Source organism: Pongo pygmaeus, chromosome 4 (assembly GCF_028885625.2).
Source record: "Pongo pygmaeus isolate AG05252 chromosome 4, NHGRI_mPonPyg2-v2.0_pri, whole genome shotgun sequence".
In the NCBI taxonomy this organism is placed as follows: domain Eukaryota; kingdom Metazoa; phylum Chordata; class Mammalia; order Primates; family Hominidae; genus Pongo; species Pongo pygmaeus.
This window is the reverse complement of record NC_072377.2, coordinates 89,147,043-89,153,042: the sequence shown is the minus strand read 5'-3', so window position 1 is coordinate 89,153,042 and position 6,000 is coordinate 89,147,043.

Sequence of the window (6,000 nt, the reverse complement as noted above, 5' to 3'; positions counted from 1 at the left end):
AAATGTACTCTTTTTGATTTCACCATATTTTAGAAAATAAAGGTGAACAAGATATTTAAAAGATAAATAATCTTAAACCATCAAAACATTAAATGGAAATACTCTATATCAATGCAATATTTTAAATGATAGGTTTTAGTATTTAAACATTTTTCAACACAAAATATCTTAAAAACCCGTTTGCCATTATTTAAACTTAGTATTCAGATAAAAAGGATGAAACAAATGTCAAACTCAATTTGGTCATTTGGTTATATTATATGATATTCTCCTCTTTAAACAAAGAGAAAAGAATAACTCCGTCTGTGCTACACCTAAATTTTGGCATGCATTAATGTAAAATATCTCAGAAAGAGAAAAGATTATTTTGATTGATTAAGCTTTCCTCTCCTAGTAAGATAAAGGAATTGACTTAGTATTTATTATTTCGCCATCTGTCTCACTTAATCCCGTAAAAAAAGTAACCAGTTGGGAAAAAGCTCTCCTTCCTGATGTGTTATCATTGAGGAAGAAAGTGACTATGAATTATTGGAAGAAAAGGAACTTTATTAGAACTGTGTGTCCTGGCCACAGACCAGTGCCACTAGGTATGGTGTGTTACATTTATCCTCTTTTAATAATACACTGAAATGCTACACAATTACTTTTCTCCCTCTAGAGCAGGAATGAGCTAAACTCATTCATAAACAATTAAATGAATTTAATTTAAATTCATTTTCAACCATGTCCATGCCAAGGTGAGTGGCATTTGGACTGTGAGTGTGCTATTTTGGTGTGGAGGAGTGGTCCTGGCCTTCCCACTTAAAAATACCCAAATAACTCTCTTTTGGTTCATTTTATTGCCTATATAAAATGTACTTAATAGAGTAAAAACATAAAAGAGGGATGGTATGATATGAAATGAGCTGTCTTTAAATTACTTCTCAGTTCATAAACGATTCCACAATAATATTTTAATTTCTGTGTTCATCATCAAGCTCCCATTTTATTTGTTTACTAGAGTGGCAGAATGATCAAGAACATGAGCTCTAAAGCCAAATTACCTTTGTCCTAACCCCTCATTTGTATTCTATTGAATTGTAGTGGGAAACAAATGGATTGATACAAGTAACAGACAGGGAGCAGCTACTGGTAGACAGCACAGTATTAAAATACATAGTTTTTATTCTTTTCATTATTTTATTCTTTTAAACACACAGCATTTAAAATACATAGTTTTTATTCCTGTTTAATTTAATGGGATTGGTGGTAAAGCTCTGAGGTAGGAGTTTCATAATATGTGGTAAATATATGCAAAGCCAACTTCAACAATAACAAAGATAAATGTATAAAAAGGTAGATATCTGTCACTCAAAAGCAGATTTAACGTGAGAAAAAAAGCAAAAGGAAATGTATAATGTACTGTTTGAGCTGTTTTTGGTGTTATTACAAAATAGTAATTATGATGTACTATTTTGTATCCCCTCAACTGAATTATATTAAAATTTGATCATTCTGTCTAAAGGGGAGCTGTCTTTTTGGCAAAAGGGATTTATGATATTAAGTCACTATACATTTATTTTCCAGGCTGTTTATAACAGTTCTCTCATTCCTGCTCTGCTGCAATCTGTGTAGCAGCAGTTGGGAAATACCCCCCAGTCTTATGATTCTGCCAATTTCCTTTTCCATTTTGTTTCAATTACACATAACTCAAATTCGGTTCCTGCCTATATTTCCATATTTTTATTTCACATTCTATTCAATCTGTTGAAATGTTACTATTATTTCTGACTTTGCCTTTTTCACTCTCAGTTACTAAACTTGACTTTATCCATTACACATGTCTGCTCCATTCTTAGTTTCCCAAAGAACTAACTAAAGGTGACACGTTAGGAAAAGTCTTTTTATTTTTATGTTTTATGTTTTATTTTTATTTTATTTTATTTTATTTATTTTATTTTTTGAGACAGAGTCTCACTCTGCCTCCCAGGATGAAGTTCAGTGGCTCGATCTCAGCTCACTGTAACCTCCACCTCCCGGATTCAAGCGATTCTTCTATCTCAGCCTCCTCAGTAGCTGGAATTACAGGCATGCACCAGCACACCCGGCTAATTTTTGTATTTTTAGTAGAGATGGGGTTTCATCATGTTGGCCAGGCTAGTCTCAAACTCCTGACCTCAGGTGATCCGCCCATCTCGGCCTCCCAAAGTACTGAGATTACAGGCGTGAGCCACTGTGCCCGACTGGAAAAGTCTTTTTATTATTATTATTACAAATGATATCTGCCAGTAAGCAGTCCAAGCATTGCACATGTATATCGTTTAATCCTCAAAATACATCTATAAAATAAATATTATATTTGTTCTAATATTACAACAAAGAATCTGACCCACAGAGAGATTAAAGAATTTGACTAGGGCAATATAGCTTTATTATAATTGGCAATACATTGTAGTGGGTCCATATATCAGGAATACTGATAGAGAAATGCTATTATGTTATGATAGATGAGAAGTTCATTTAGCAAATGTTTACTGAAACCTTTTGCTCTAAATATTTTTAGTTTTTAAGAGTTTGTACAAATTAATTAATTTAGTTATATTCTATTCTAATTAAATTCTGGCTAACCTGTCATAAATTAATTTCTAGTAGGCTGGCAAGAAATTAACTAGAATAGGGTAATGGAAAATTGTTGAACAATAACAACGACAACAAAAAGGAATAGTATGATTGAGTTCAAAGGGAAAGGAGTCATAAATGACATAAATTGGAATAAAGACAGTAGGAGTTTGTGCTTGTACTGATATACAAGCGGGCCACAGAGAAGGAAAGGACTCTCTATGCCTATTTGAAATCTGGTCTTTGATATATAGTCATCAATGAAACCATTGTATAGAATAAGTTTTTTTCCCTAAAGTTCAATTCATCCTCCTAAATGAAGTTAACCTGCAGTCAGAGATAGAGGTTAAGAAAAAGGAAAAATTGAAAAACAGTCTTTCTTCTGGATTTTCTTTTAAAGGCAGGGTATGTCTCCAAACATTACACAATTCTGAATCACATACAAAAAGATATGGTTGCTAGTAAATTAATTGTACATAAACTCCAGAAATATCTTTCAATGGGAGAGAAGATGCTTGCTGAGCATATTAGATCTTCCAATAATTTACATAGCTTATTGGAAAGAATGTAATTAGAATAAAATTTTGCAGCTAAATAGAAAGCTGTTACACCAAGAAATATTAATTAAAATAGTGGCAATCTATCTTGAGACATTTTTTGAATTAGCTACTGAATTAAAAGTTTAAAAATACAACAAAGTGGTGTGTGTATATATATATATATAAATACACACACATATATTTGATAACAAGTATTTATTAGTATTTATTTGCTTTTCAGTTATATCACAGAAATTATTCTTTCTCTGTCTCTAAATTTATCTATCTAGAGAGAATAACTTATGTGATGTAACTGAAAAGCAAATAAATTCTAATAAAGTGATACTATTTTGTGGTTCTGCTTGTGGCAAAATTGGAGCAGACATAGGCACAAGTCAATTTAGATCAGTATGACATGATTCCCCTCTTAGTGGAACAAGCCAGTATAAAGAATATTGCAGCTGAGATGAGAGATTACAGGGTTAAGTAAATCACTGTTCCTCCTAGCCATGCAGGAAAAGTTAAGATTTGACTAAGCATAAGTTTTTAGTAAGCCCTGAGGTGAGCTTTAACTTCATGTTGAACTCTAGAAAGAGGTTCAAGTGTATAATTATTAGATGTTCAGAAATGTTGCCAATGGCATTAAGGGCCAAATTATGCTGTTGGGCAGTTTCTTATTTGCTGCTAACTTATCTAAAAGTTCGCCTATTTTAGCTCTAACATGCTTTTATCATTTTGTCCATTGTGAGGTTTGGGGAAAAACAAACGAAAACGACGACCAGAATGTGTATGCATGCCTCTGTGTGTGTGTGTGTGTGTGTCTGTGTGTGTGTGTGTGTACATCTGCATGCCTCTGTGTGTGTGTGTGTGTGTACATCTGTGTGTGCTTGTACAATTGGTCCTGAGTACATTTTCCTAACTCAGAATCTTAGATTGATTTTATGTAACCAACGTTTCATTTGGAGGCCTCTTGGATCCTAGCAATATTAAAATATAAATGCTTCAGACATAACTGAATATACATTTTTCAGATTTCCAAAGATACTATGTTTCATTTGGTTCTGAACTAGTCCCAGAGTAAATGCACTTGCATTCTCTCACACAAAGTTGTAACAGTAAAATGCATAGAGTGAAACATCTGACTCACATAAACCTGCCTTTTACTTTCCCAAAGATATAGTTTTATACATAGACAAAACTTATAGTCACTTATATGTTATAATTTATAGATTCCCAAAACATCTCACATTAAAATATACAGTACTGTCCAATGGATTTTCAAGATGCCTAAAATTTATGTGATTATAATTGTTTTTCTAAGTTTGAAAAATATAAAATATCATTTATGCCACTACCATTTCCATCCTATCAAGCACAGTGTTTTGAATATCTTAAACAAATAGTATAAATGTGCTGAGTGAATGAAAATATTGTATATTTTAGTTCCTAAACCCAGCACTTTATGTCTGTGTCAACTGTGTATTCCATAATTTCATCTCAGTCATTGATAAAAATGTACAAGTGTGAATCCCCAATGCATTGGAACAGATTGTTGTGTCAAGAGAAGATCAAGTTGAAATTCTAAGACAAATGTTCTCTTTCGTTTTGGGTGGGAGAAAAGACTAGAAAAATCTAGAAATTGGCTGTTATGGAAGAACTGGACCAAATATAAGGCCCTAAGAAGTCAAGAGTGGGGAGTGGAAGGGAACTTGATAATTTTTTTTTTCATTTTTGCTTATTGTCAGTGATGTACTTCCACATCTCATGCAAAATGTGAAAATGTATGACTTAGGAGGCACCATGAACCAAGTCCTCTCCTATGATATAGTTAATATTATTTACATAGACTTGTTGGCATGTAAACAAACCCATTGACAAACAGTTCCAAGTACTATAGATCATCAATTACTTTTGACTGACAGGTTACTATTTTCCTTAAGATCTGTGAAAATATGAGTGGAAATTTCCTCCCAGAAGGAAGCTATCCAATAGATAGCTGTATTTTCACTTACTTTACTGTTTGTTTTTATCCTTGAAATGCATTAGTTTTGCTAATATAAATATCATTCTGTAAACTGACACTTTCATGCAGGCTTTTTAAATGTGCTGAATTTATATCTATTATTAGTGGAAGACAACACATTATTATCCAACTTCATACTACAACACATTTTGAAAGCTTTTGGAAAGATTGGAACATATTCAAATTACAGTTTACATCAACATAAGTCAACCATTCATGTATTTTCATTCTAGCTTAAAGCAAGCTGGCAGACCTAGCAGGAACCTTACTCCAAGTCACAAACAACTTCATTTACAGGCTAAAGAAAATCTCTGTAACAGTAGGGAACTCTGTTGCAATGACTTGGCATGGTTAGCTAAACTCACAAGAGAAAATATGTACAAAGGTTTAAAGATTACATTCAAATGAAATTTTTTGTGCCAGTTGAATTGGATCATTACACCAGAACTGAGACACAATAAGTATTTCCAAATTAACCTAACCATATTGCAGATTCAAATAAAGTATCACATTACCACAGCCCAATATTCCTCCAGTCACTACTTAATGTTTAATTTCTAATTTCTCCTGTGGGTTTTCAATGTTCTACCTAATGTACTGTTCTTCCTTCCCTAATATTAAACTTGGTTAAGAGATTTGCTAATAGTGATTCAGTTAGTTCCAGTTAAATTGATTTAAATAAAATATAAATGCTGTGACATAGAAAATAATATAATTGATACTTAGAAAAATAAAAATGTTTACAAATTGCTAATACAAGAAAAATGATATGATATAGTTTGGGGTCTGCTCATGATCAGTTTTATGGTATTTGGGAATCATCAAATTTAGCTGAGTTTA